Source organism: Colias philodice, chromosome 13 (assembly GCF_061535455.1).
Source record: "Colias philodice isolate Cphi_HAF_F1 chromosome 13, ilColPhil1 Martin Lab GWU primary, whole genome shotgun sequence".
NCBI classification, from domain to species: domain Eukaryota; kingdom Metazoa; phylum Arthropoda; class Insecta; order Lepidoptera; family Pieridae; genus Colias; species Colias philodice.
In genome coordinates, this window is record NC_143098.1 from 7,164,902 (window position 1) to 7,179,954 (window position 15,053).

Here is a 15,053-nt window from a genome sequence, read left to right on the forward strand (position 1 = left end):
GGTCGAGCAGTACCAACGATGTTGGAGGCTACCGATAGGATATTATTCTAACACGCTCTACACTTTATAATTAGTGACACGTCCTTATAACCTCCATTTTTAATTAAACAAAACATTCATGAACACTCAATAGATATATTGAAAAATCATCTATTCAGTCCTATTAATAGAATTATCGTAAAATTTCTAAGACTCAAGTATTGGGTTTTTGATTGTTTGTTACATTTTTACGACGATATGACTGAAAGCGCGAGCTGAACCGAGTATGTATTCAAGAACCACCTAAAAGTGTATTTGTTTATGTGTGTAACAATTAATTACCTACTGATTAAAGTTGGAGGAAAAATAAGCTAGTACTCCACAGATTTTCACTTGTAATTTAAAACGAAATGGTGTAAGAAACCATCTACCGCCTTCAATTTTAGTTAGATTAAGTAAAAAGGTAATCTCCTCCATGCAAGATTGACACAATAGTGCAGAAGAAATAATTGGAGTAAGATGTAGTATGTATATTCACATTTATGATAATGATATTAGGTACATAAATAGTATTCTTATCCTTAACATTGAATACGTTCTAATGAAAAACAAATATAGCACGTAACTCATAAATAAGTCTCCATAGTGTTACAGCATGTATACGATAATTAATTTAGTAGATTTCCAGATTACTTATAGTAGGTACACTAAAGTAAAAATAAAAAAAATCGACAATATGGATCTATTTTTAGTTTATTTTTTGTATAATTACAGAATACGGAGGATGTTTCACAAGCAACCTCGCTTACGAACGTGACTCGTGTAAAGTCGATGACGTGATGTGTTAACTTTACGCTTATTTAGCTATTTTTCTCTGAATTATATTTATATTATGTCTAAAACCACACATTCATATAGGTACACAGTATCTAGTGATATTTTAATTTATAATTTTTTATTTAATTTTATTTAAATATAAAAAGGCTTTGATCACGTCAATTTTCAATGATTTTTTTTTATTATTTAAAACAAGAGTAACTACCTACCATTAATTGTTTTCAAATTTTTAAAATAGAATTAAAAATACCTAACTATAACCTATGGTACTTCCATGTCCTATATTTGAGAATTCAAGTTAGTGAAATTAATCATGTCCATACAGCGTCTTTCCAAACTATACAAGGCCAGTACGCAACGGTGTGAAACTAATCACGTATAAATTGGAAATAACTTTTTTACAAAGTTCTTCCAATCTATACAACAGCAGTACGCAAATACTCGCGTATACTTTGTAGTGAAGTAAGTAAGAATAGCGCTCCAAAATATACAGCAGTATGCCAGTAGGTACGCATGCGGACTAATCGTGTATGTTTCGGAGTAAGCGTGGTGTCTTTCCATTGCTCGCGTTTATATTATTGTATTGCTGTTTTGAAATCTATTATTAAAATGCATGTGTATTGTGTATATAATGTTGCGAACTGATCGTATATTTTTTGTATCGAGGATGCTTGTGTCTTCGTTCCCGACTATACTACACGACTTACAATCGACAATAGTGCTAAAATGTAAGATCTAATAAGTCCAGAAGAAGACGGTTGCGAGGCGACGGACCTTTATTTAGTTATACATATTTTGCGTACTGATCGTGTATAGTTTGGAACGTAGAAGTTAGCATCCGCGTTACAAAGTATACACGATCAGTACGCAAAATTCGTGTATATATTGTAATAACAAACTTAAAAACAGCATTACAAAGTATACACGAGCAGTTTCCTATGGTTGCGTTCTGGCTATGTACAGTTTAGAAATACGCGTCCATACAGATATATTGATCAATAAACCTTGATATGTGATTTACCGAGTTACAAGTTTCATAAACAAATACGACGAAATTCAATGTTAATGTAATTTATAACTTCATTATGAATTATTATTAAAATAAATGAATAGCTACAAGTATATTCATGATTATACCTAGTATTAGCTATGAATATTGCAGTCACTACATGATAATCAGTATTCTTTGGTATTGTATTCTACATTTAATAAATTTTACAACAGCTTATACAACAAATTTACGGTCTCTTTTTAAAAGGAGTACGACGATGGATGTTCCAATTTCTGTATTGACGAAAGAGTTCGTAAGCATGCAGTATGTATAACAAAATCATAATTCATAACAATGCAATGCGTTTGGCGTAAAGACTAAAGTTCACATAACTAGCACCTCTTTCCCACGCCAATTCAACTATTATTAAGACCTGACATGTTTAGACAGCAATATAAAATTTCTGCTCTATTTTTTATTTAGTAAATACCTACTATTGCAAACATATCCATTATATTTATAAGGTAATATAATATACTAGCGGTCCGCACCGGCTTCGCCCGTGGTACATATGAAAAATAGATGTTGGCCGATTCTCAGACTTACCCGATATGCACAGAAAATTTCATGAGAATCGGTCCACCCGTTTCGGAGGAGTATGCAGACTAACATTGTGACACGAGAATTTAAGGTAATATAATATATTTTCGTTACCCTGTCGCACGGAACTGTTAATTCAACTTCATATGTGTATAAAAAAATTACCTACTGTTTGAATCTATACATATAATAAAATCGTAGGAAAGTCAAAACTGTACATTGAATATTTTTTTAAAAGAATACATAATCCATGATCTATAATCGATATAGAAGCCAAAAATATAGTTTTTAGAATTTTTGTCTGTTTGTCTGTTTGTCTGTTTGTCTGTTTGTCTGTTTGTCTGTATGTTTGACCGAGCTAATCTCGAAAAGTACTGCATAGATTTACTTCAAATTTTGCATGAATATTCCTAAGAGGTCGGGTGAGGATAGTTTAAACATATTATCATGATATCACCTTCGGGGGAGGAGCTGTGAGCCTTTATTTTTCTTACATATTCCGTGTACTACGACAGCGTACAATCTAAAGACTCATGTTTAAATGTTGGTTTCGAGTAAGCCATGCTATTATCTAGCTTTACAAAATAAAAACTATGTCATTTACGTAATTTGGGCAGAGAAACAGTTAAATGAATCTTAGCAGTATAAAGACAAATTTGAAACAGCGCCATCTATGAAGTGTTAGAAAAATCAAACACACGTTAACTATTAGAAATTAATAATCAAATGACGCATATATAATATGTTGTTTGACAATATCTAGATGGACACTATAAAAATTATGCCATTTAAGTAACTTGGGAAGAGAAACATAGTTTAAAGAATGTAAGTTGTAAAATGTTAATTTTGTAACAGCGCCATCTATGAGATTTCGTAAAAATCAAATCAATTTAGATGTTAACACTACCGAATACACAGTTGGAAATTAATAATTTAAATATAATTATGTTATTTATTTAACTCTTTAGCCCATATCTTCCCTTCCCTATAAGGTATATTTCGTGTAAATAATAAATATACTACATTTTTTAAAGTGAGGGTAGATGTTTATTATTTTAAGTAAAACTAGACACCATTATCTACAGTTAATCTAATATTGATTGCGTTCATTAGTTACAATTTTAAAAATCTTCGTATTTTATAAATTTACTAGCTTACCGCCCGCGGGTTCGTCCGCTTTGTCTAAAACCTAATAAATTATATACTAAAACCTTCCTCTTGAATCAGTCTATCTATTAAAAAAAACCGCATCAAAATCCGTTGCGAAGTTTTACAGATTTAAGCATACAAAGGGACATAGGGACAGAGAAAGCGACTTTTTTTATACTATGTAGTGATATTTATAAAGCAATTGAATGCCATAAAACCAAAAATATCAAATGCAATCTTCGTGTTTTGTGAATTTTCACCATCATGCGTTCCCACAAAAAGTAAGTTGTTACTTATAGGTATTTATTTTTTATAATGATAGCAATTCATGTTTTTTGTTGGTAGGTATTATATATTACACTTTTAGAATGAAATAATAAAATGATGAATTCTTTTATTAGTTTGAGGTGCATTGGGAACAGTAGTTTTTGATAAAATTTTATTTGTAAGTAGCTTTTTTTATAGATTTACAGTTAACTTTTGATTTTGTTATTTACTGATTCAATGCTCATAAAATTATATCGCCTTTGGAAGACGATTTCTGCTGATATTTTTACAACACCACTTGAAAATTGATGATTTGATGGTAAAGATTAAGTGGATATTTAATTAATGATATTTAATTTTATGGATTAAGTGATTATTTAGCAGCGAGGATTAAGTGGAAATTAGTAATCATCCGCTTCGTCAATTTTTGACTGAAGTTAATGTCCAACGTCCAATGGTTCAATCATTGGAAGTATCTCGGGAAATTTTGGAGGATATTTTTCAGGAAGGAGAGGAGAGGCAGCCAACCACATATCAAACGACTACGTTTTAGTACCGAAAAAAATGTTATTCCAAATGAAACGTAAATTTTGCACAAACAACTGTACAAGTAATGTTTTTATTTTGACTTTGCGGTTATCTGATTATAATATTTATCGTTATGGCTATCGAGGTACCGACCGTACTGGGATCAGAGTACATGATACAGTTCATCATCCAGGATTGCTAAGAGCATTATTAACACTGAAAAAGATGTTTTCTTTGAATCGTAGTTGCTTCATTTATTTATTTTTAATCATTTTACATAATATGTTTTATATTTTATAAATATAATATCATTTTCATTATTTAAGTAGATAAAATAAATTATGTAACGGTTTTATAAGAAAACACAGTATATTTATTAGGCGACGGTGATTTCTTCCAGGCAAAAGATATTCATCAGCTCAATAAAATTGAATAGTATGTTGTTAGTTATTCTTTAGATTCACAATTTTATTGTAATGAGCATTTCCGCAAGCAAGTTGTATCGTAGTTTAGATATATCATAGTTTTGACATATTAAAGTTCCAACAAAACCCTCAAATTTTTGAGCAGGGTTGAGCAAGATAATTTGAAAAATGTGCCGTGTTAAGTATTATAGAAAAGGTTAGTTCGTTGGTAATTATTATTTCTTCTTCATTTACATGTTGTTAGTAAAAATAAACTTTGACTAACAGTCAAAGTATATTTTAACTAATACTGCTTAATATCTATTATACCTACTTATGTTCAGTATTTATCTGTATTATTCATCATCATCAGCCCATATACGTTCCCACTGCTGGGACACGGGCCTCCTATGAGGGTACAGGCCATAATCCACCACGCTGGCCAAGTGCGTGTTGGCGGATGACACATGTCATCGAACTGTTTTAATTCTTCGACATGTCGGTTTCCTCACGATGTTTTCCTTCACCGTTCGAGCAGTGGTGATGTTACAACATGCGCAGATAAATTGAAAAATCAATTTATTTCCTGCGCGCTCGCCTGGTCTCGAACCCCGGACTTATCGATTCGAAGTCCGAGGTCTCACCACTGAGCCACCACTGCTTATCTGTATTATTATTGCTTGGTAATTAATATATTTTCATGTCGTATACCTAATTATAAACATAAGTTTGATGTGTAATTAGCTGGATTTATTTTTACATACTCACAGACTTATATTTTATGTTAAAAGAGTGTTAATAGTGTAAAGCGCGTCACACACGGTGAAGATACTATAATATTTTATCTTAAGATACTGTTATATTTTATATCACAGTATCTTAACGCATCCGGTATCAGCGTTCGGACCATCATTTTTCTTTTTGTCATTGCGTACTAAGACCCCTGTAGAACCGCCATCCTTTTACAAATGACGCGAAATTTTGTGGGTAATAAAATATAACAGTATCTTAAGATAAAATATTATAGTATCTTCACCGCGTGTGACGCGCTTAAATCATGATATTTTTTCACAATTAATAATAATCCTTTTTTCTAATGGTGTTGGCATTAAATTAAACCGCGCTGTCGTTTCGTTCACAAAAAGTGATGTTATGAGGAGCATATTCGGTCCTCATATCATAAAAAATCTGTGCGAAAACAATAAACACGTGTGAGGCCCTCACGGCAGATCGGGGCGGTCTGACGCGAAGTGGGGACAGCGTTGTCACTGTATCGCTCTTGCCACGCTGTTCAACAGACTTATTCGATAGTTCAGTTTTGTGTTAAGACCGCTGTGACAACCAACCCATGAGACAACCAAACTCGGTCTCCCCTACTATCCCGTGAGACCGAAACCTTCACTGAGAGGGTATGACTTCTCACAGCTGATCGCAAACGGCATATTGTACTATCCCGTGAGACCGAAACCCTCACTGAGAGGGAATTACGTCTCACTACTGATCACGACAGTCATATTTTATCTCGAGAATCTGAAACTTTACTCAATATGAAGACCGTTTGACAAATAATAGGGTGCATCATAATATTATTCGATCTCTTGAAGATGAACATGAGTATAAGCAATGACTAGAGTAGGGACGCGAATATTACAATTATATGAGACAAGAACGATTAATAAGTTTGTTTAATGAAAGATTAAGAATTGAAACTATTCGGTCTCTGGAAACGGACGAATAGCGAGAGGCCCGTCTTACTGCAGACAGATTTCGTCATAGTCTTAATGACTTGAGGTAAACAATCTACGAATTCGGTGGTGTGGTCTGACAAATATAAAAGTGGGTTTGCTTATAACCTCACAATTGATTACAGATCATCTTCTGTAAAGGCGTAGTATGTTCTTTTTGTAATGCTTTAAAGTGTAGTAAGGAGTCGGCTTTCATTTGAAGATACACCGGAACCTTTGTAATCACTACTTTTAGAGGAACATACTGTGCAATGTAAACTGTTATTAGACAATATTCGCTCTTATAGTAGCGCGTTTCAAATGATCCTTTGGTGCTCAATAATTATCAGAAGGTCCGTTCATGCTTACTTTTAAGATACAAGGTCAATTTTACCATTTGATAGGATCCCTTTTGCCTGTAGGCCAACCTAAGTTTGTTTAAATAGGTATATTTTGTATTCGACTACAACGAATAGTGGAATACAAGAAATCAATATTTCTCAAATTTAAAACTGAACTCATTTCACAATTTTAGAACAGGTTAATTCGTATGTATGCAGTTTTAAATCGACATTAGAAGCTTTTCCTCAAGATGGTGATATCGGCACTCAGGAACTCCCTGGACGTGTTATAACGCCCAGGCCACAGTATTACAATTTTTTCCTAAAATAGAGCAACGAATGTATTTTCGCATAGCAACGGAGGGGAACTCGCAGGGGGTCAAGTGACGCGTCACGCGGGCCACTTACCACAAACATGCTTAGTTTGTGGTACCGAGCGCGAAAGAAAGTCATCGTGTTTTTAGTAAAGTTACTATGTCAACTAACGTAATTTAATACTTAAGTACATATTCTATAATGGTGTGCTCAAACTGTTAATCTACATTTAATTTAGATTATTATATTTTGATACTAAGTAATGTAGAATTTAAATCACATTCATTCATGTTTTCTTCAGATTTTAAGATTTTCTTATCAGAGTGTTCAATTTTAATGTAAGTAGTTAAATTTTATAAGAGACAATAATTCAGAACATTCAAAAATAAAGTGTCACGTATTTTTTTTAAACGACGAATGACGAAAAACGACCTAATCGCGGACGAAGTCGCGGGCAACAGCTAGTATTCTTAAGTTAATATACAAATAAACATAATTTGCTGTTGGCGACATTTTAAAGAATATTAATTCTTAATTAATATCATTGCAAACTAATCCCTAGATTTTCAAGGAAATCAAGAAAATTCAATACATAAAGTAGGATCTCGAACATTCTCGATCAGAATCATTGAATCTATCAATATTTTCGTATATCAATTATTTTATTTATTCGTACGTGTGAATGTCATGGTTATTCATTAGAATAATCGATTCAATAATCTTCACAACAGACCTTCAAATGCAAGCGAATAAAAGGTTTGTTATGATTATTATCATTAGAGATACTTAGCTTTGCTGGACCTTAATAGCACTTCTCAACAATGTTAAGTTCTCAATTATTACACAAGCATAAAGTGTAATAAATACATCTCTGGCTTGATACTCAATTATCATATTTAAGAGACATCTTTAGAATCTTAACTAATAAATTTCGCGCATTGACTGGGCATGCATGCCTAAAGTTTATATAGATGGCTCCATAATCGAATTTAAAAGTAATGTCAAAAATCTAGGGGTTCACTTTGACACGACCATGTCTTGGTCGTACCACTTAAAGGAAACAAGTCGTAAACTTTACGCTGCAGCAAGTTCCTTGAGACGTTTACGGCATTTCTTACCGATTTCTACCAAAATTACGTTAGCTAAATCCCTTCTCCTTCCTCTCCTTGACTACGCTGACGCCTGTACCACTGATCTTAGTGAAGAGCAATTGAATACACTTGAGCGTCTCCAAAATTTCTGCATTCGTTTTGTTTACGGATTACGCAAATACGACCACGTTTCCCAGTTTCGCAAAAAACTCAAGTGGCTTCCTATTAGACTTCGCCGGAATGCAAATGCATTGAAGTTGTTATATTCCATCCTCTTTAATCCTAATTCTCCCTCCTATCTTAAAAATCAATTTAAATTCTTAGATTCAGGTTCCTACACTCTTCGTTCCGCCGATAACCTTCTCCTTAGCTTTCCTTCTCACCATACTTCCTTCCTCGGTAACTCATTTGTTGTAACCGCTATCAGACTGTGGAATTCTCTGCCTGTGGATGTTAGACGAGCTTCCTCTATAAAATCTTTTAAATCTCTTTTATATAAGCACCTCTCCAATTTAGCATATCCTTCTATTTAATATAATGTATTTTATCCTTTCCTATTATTCATTTTTGTATTTTATGTATTCTATCTTCTATGATCTATATTATTATTTTATGTATTATATCAGCCACCCGCGTTACATGTATTTCTTCTTTATCTCTTACCTTGGGCAGCCTGGAAGAGATCGCTAGTAAGCGATAAGGCCGCCTAATGTACCTACCATATTAATCGTCTTTGTATAATTATTGTAAATATTACTTGGTGTGGTATATTAAATTGTTAAATAAATAAATAAAAATAAATTATAATCTGATAAAGTGTTTCATAACATGCATTTTATTACATTTCTAATAATCAATTCAACTTATGCATGTGACATGTAAGAATGTTATGTATATCACGTATTCAAAAAGTATTATTCTATTTGATATAAGGTTTAAGAATAATATACTATTTTTGATAAGATTGTTCATTACATAACATTTTTTTTAAGTGTTCAGGGTTTACAATGTAAAAGATGGCCTTTTAGATAATGCCACTCATTGCTTCTCTATAACACTGTTGTGGGTATTTGTTCTTTACATTATGATGAGAGAGTAACCGAATGGCAAATAGACATTATCAGCTTCCATATTTGACGATGGTATTGTTGCCAAATGAAGGATTGAAATCAATTTTAGAGCTTAGAAATTCTAGCGCCGACTATCGAACCCTCAATATGTTTTAATTAAACACACGGTTATGCTATTTGCTTGCTAAAATCGCCTACGGATGGGGCATTGCAAGTAGTGGCTTCCACTTGACCCTCGATTATTTCATAATTATCCAATGTCATAAAGATGTCAATAGCACCTGACATCAAAATTCATGCAATACTTATTTCAAGATTACAATATGAAAAAAAATGAGGAACCTTTATATCCTCCTTTTATAATATTTTACCTTAGGTTTAATTAATTTTATATATAGTATTTTGCGTCTCTATATGAAATATGATTTTAAAATAAATTTATCCAATTCTAAATAAATATATAAAGTAAGTATGCAAGTGCTTTACGCCTATAAACCACAGACTTGCCTATTGCAGAAAGTTAATTACATGTTATCTAGTTTCTAACATTTTCACTGTTAACTATGAGTTGTAAAATGATACTATGTCTATCAATGTATACTTGTAATGTATATTGTTAATGCAACATAAATAATTTTGATAATATTCAGCTTTCAGATATACATAATTATATGTTAATAGGCTACGCAACTATGCGATGGGACGTGATGAAGTACGATTAGGTAAATGTCAACCAGTGACCCCACCAGACCTGCTGAATTCTTATGGCTACAGACAAATGCGTATATGTTTAATTTAGCTATTTGGGTGATAAATTCAAAATAATATAAATAACATAGAAATTGTTGTTCGAAAACATGGTTACTTTACTCCCGTTGAAGTCTTTTAGTTACAAGGGAATTAACCTCATATTTTATAGAGGATTTATTTAATCGTATTGAAAATCAGAAAATTAATTTAAGAATTCGATAAAAGATAATTACTTATATAATATTCTTTCCTTAATATGTAATTTTTATTGAAATTGGTAATGCTACGTTTGTCAGTTGCAGTGCTTCTATTAGTGGATTAGCAAAATTCGATGCTTAGGTTTTTTTTATTTATTTGATTAAAAAGTGATAGTTTACTTCATTTTTGTGTTTTGTGCTTAATATTTAAGCTAAACACTATTTATTTTTGTCAATGATACGTATGAATTCATACACTTGAAGCTATATAAATTGGTGCATGGGAATATCTCGTTTCGGAGGAACAATATTATTAGCATTGTACTCACAAGAGGATATAGAACACTGGTAGTTAAACTAATGAGGCAGAAATCTCCATTCATCCATCTCTAAATCCGTCACGGAGGTTGGAGATGACGTGATTGTGTGTAATAATACTAATAAGGAACAACAAAAACCCGGGCATCCGCTTTTACGAAGGCGCTCGTGGCATGTAGCTAACAAAAAATGTTACAAATTGCTACCTACACAATATTTGCTATGATTGTTCACATTAAATTAAGGATATGGTTATGGTTTGGTTTTATAAATAAACTCACTTAAACTACCTAGAATGTTGTTATTTTTACATAATAACAATTATTTACTTCTATATTTGCTGTCAAATGTTAACATTTTAAACAAAACATGTGTGTCTTCTGATCCATATCAATTTTGCTAATATTATTTTTAAGTAAAATATAAAATATTTTTAGGATCAGGAGTAATTTTTAAAGGAAAGATTACACGAATTTAATTTCAAACTCACATTTTAGTTTCTAAAAGGAAGGCACGCAAAGGCAGTTAAAATAAAAGAGTTGATAAGAAGTGACCTTGCATCGAAAAGGAAGTTGTCGATATAATAATATTATGCCATGTCTTGTATAGATAGATACTTGAAAGGTCATCCAGATGTGAATTCGTCGATTGAAGCATAAACTTCCGGATATCTGCGTTGACATAGATAATGTTAAATAATATATTTTACAATATTTTTGATTACGTATTTTAATTATCTTCTCTATAATATACATATAACTAATATTAATGGATCGCCTTTGATTACTGCAGTAATTGTAATGGTAGGATATAAATATAGAGTGGTATGCATAAAAGCAATTATAAAATGAGAACATCAGTCATAAAGCACTGTTTTCAATATGATGTAATGTAGCTAACACAACTTTTACTTCACCTTTAGATGATGTTTTCGAATCAACACTTCTCTGAAATAATGAAATGATTCTTCCAAAATTGCCTGCCATAGCAAAAATAACAATCAATTTTTATTCCGCAAGAATGTGATGGTAGAGTTTGAGTATTTTTTATCTAAAATTGATTTCAATTCAATTATTAACATTTTTTATTTTATTTATTTCTATTGTATCTTCGTGAACTAAATCCTTCTCTATTTTAAACAATACTCTTAGAATAGACAAAAAAGAGGGGATGAAAATACGGACGGTATTTCAAGTAGACGTAGAAATATGTTCTATTCGGTTATGTTGCTAAAGTGCGTGCCGTTATTATGTCTCACACGGTGAATCTATAAAATTACAGTCTATTAGCAGCGGTAATATTAATTTCCCAATAGTAAGTAAATGATGTGGAGTGATGTACAAAGTTTTTGCTAGTTTCGTCACGTTCAACGAGGGCGTGCGTCACGCGTTCATATACGTGAAGACTTGCACGCCACCTACCACGCGTTACGACAATGTGTGTTTGAAAACATTCCCCATTTCCATTCAATTCTAGAATGTGAATCGACAAAACTGTCGCTATTTATAATTTCAGTGCATTCGCATTTTGAAATGGCAAACGAGCACACGATTTGCGCTAAAGGACAAACGTTGCATGCATCTGCTACAATTCTCTAGTTATGTGTCGAAAGGGATGGAAGTTTTGTTGAAATTTCAATGTATTACCAAATCTTATAAAAATTATAAATACAAATAATAAACTTTAATATACCTATATGAAATTTATAAAACCTTGCTTTCATCCTTAATACCTACAGTCCTATGCAAACATGGCATTTTATGCTTTTGGAAGTTAAGATAGCGTTTAAAAAATTGTTATATACCTATGTTACTTATTTAAAATAATGGCGCTATGTGGCATTGATCATATTTTACTAATTTATAGTACCTACCTATATGTCTTAGATTTAAGAAATGTTTATGAGCAGTATATTATGTTACTTAATACACAATACATGTAACTACATATTATACAAATGTTTATATTAGATACTCATATATTAGAATGTAAATAACTATAATAAACTACACTCAGTACTTATACAACGCTAATCGTATTATGTATCTTAGGAAACAAGGCTAGGTTCTTTCAGAACAATTATAAATAATAAATACATATATAATATGTATATCGAATTGAACAAAAATATTCACGTTTTGTTTAGCTCTGGTGGGAAGCATATGGATAATTCCCATTCATTCATCTTCTGTCATGGAGACACGGATTTACAGAGTCGTGACGATTTCCGCGCGATACACGCAATGTAAACGCGGACAAACGAATCGTGAACGACAAAGGCGACGCGGCAGATAAGCCTCGCTACGTGAGCCGGCCGCGGCCGACAGAACCTTGAATACAGCGCTCCTTCCCTCGATATAATAATAAACTATTCAGTTCGGCCCGAGCCTTTAACGATTCAACACGAGGAATTTTCTTTATCAAAAATTCCACCACGCGAATTGAAACACGACCGATGCACCCTTTGCGGACACCTACCCAGTGTAATTAGTGCTCACGATTGCTATGACAACGTATAGTGAAGAGTGTGATGTTTTGTGCCAATTTACACTGTGCCATATTTGTTTCTTTAGTGAAAAGTAAAAAGGGTATGGAACTTTATACGATGGATAATTATAAGATCATTTCATATAAATTTCTTGCCAAACTGCATTCAATTTGAATACAAATAACCTGTTTGATCAGAGTTTATAAAAGCACTCTAGTATAATTAGGCAACAAATTTATCTTCAGATCACGCGCTTGAATGAAGATCAAAAACTTACTTGAGGTTGACAGTATTGAGTTTCTCAGTCCAAAACTAACAATTTTGTAACATTATACTTTTCTACACAGTTCAATGTTACTTAGTATGATATTAAATTACGCAAGGTCAAATTCATATAAATACATACATTATATAATACATTTCGAGATATCAACGAAGATTAATTAATAAAAATAATGCATATATAATATTCAAAGAGAACACGTAATTAATTCAAACGTGTAGAAATTAAATAAATCTTAAAACGCAATCTTTGCATGTGTTCTTCTTGAACATAATATAATCCAGGAAATTACAGGACCCAAAGCTTTGGAAGAATATGAAGAGTACGAAGTTATTGTAATTAATTCCAAAGATTCTTATGACGCTGACAAGACCGTTTTTAACTCTTAACATGTCTAAATTATTTTACTACACATAAGCAAAATTTTAAATATATTTTCAAGTTAATCCACTCCTAACACAACTTACTTGAAAATGCGATGTAACCTCGTTAAATAATGATGTGAGTAACAAATTATATAAAACATAAACAATTCTTAATAATTAATTTTAAGTGAGGAACACATTCAGTAATTTGTAAATGTAAATCTAACAATATGGTCTGATTGTCGCTTAAATCCGGGGCGATTGTCTGTAAGGTCGCCTTTGTAGTCACGTCTCAGCCTGCTTTTATTGATGACTGGCTCGATATGCAAATGCGTCGAAACTCGAAAGCAGTACATGGTATCAATTAGGCTATTATCTGCAGGCTATGTTGGTTAAGTTGAACGTTGCTTTGTTAATAAATAATTTCTTATTTTTATTGTTTGACAGGTTAACGGTAAAACGTAACTCACATAATATTTATTATTTTATTTTATATATCCTGAAAATTTCTGACCTAAGAAGATCCTAATATACATAACATAAAAAAGCAATCCTGTATTTAATTCTCAGCGAGTGCAAAACAGTTCAGTCTACATCGTAGCAAGTAGTAGACCTCCTACACGCTTACCGTAATACAATATAAACGATACATACATTATTTCCCGAGAACTTTCTTTATAATATAGTAATTAATACTCTAACCTACTTTCCTGAAAAGAGTTCAGCCAGGAATAAGACGCGAATCTAACCAATAATTATTATCATTCTACTATCGTTTAATTGTAATGATTACAAAAAACCATGTAATACTTTTATAAATTGTATGTAAACACATGTTCTGATGCTATCGCTGATTCCTTGGATACCGAACTATATTTACAAAATATAATGTTGAAGTTACTATGATGTTTATCTATTTGTAAGCAGGAAATCCTACATTGAATGTGTGAGTTTGCTAACGAATTCGCAAATATGCTAATATTTAAATGTACAATTTTCGTATGAGACATATTTCATGTGATTCACAATAATAACCCATGACTGATGACTGTGATGAAATAAATAACAATTGAATGCATATATACGAAGTCGGTTAATGCTGCATACATATATAAATTTAAACACCTCATTTTCACCTTATTAAATTTCTCAAAACCCTTTAAAATTCATATTACATACTGAAATTGTTTTAAACGTTTGGCTCGTGAGCATACATAACAAAGTCATATTTCAAAACTCTTGCTAAAGGAAGAAGAATAATATTTTACCTTTGATTATTATCAAAGTATTTTACAAATTACACATTTTTTTCATAATACATATCACATTACAGGGAACACAATGCAACTTTACTGC

General features: G+C 32.0%; 1 protein-coding gene across 4 annotated transcripts in view; it reads left to right on the forward strand.

Annotated features, from left to right (window-relative positions):
* mol (dual oxidase maturation factor 1 mol) overlaps window positions 1–15,053 on the forward strand; it is a 45,996-nt gene that overhangs the window by 17,243 nt on the left and 13,700 nt on the right. The window contains exon 1 of one of the 4 annotated variants that reach the window (XM_089702483.1): window positions 12,919–13,149. The exons of the other annotated variants lie outside the window; for them this stretch is intronic. The gene's annotated coding sequence lies outside the window, so the exon portion shown is untranslated. Of the gene's footprint in view, window positions 1–12,918; window positions 13,150–15,053 lie in introns of those variants that run through there. 4 annotated transcript variants of the gene reach the window in all.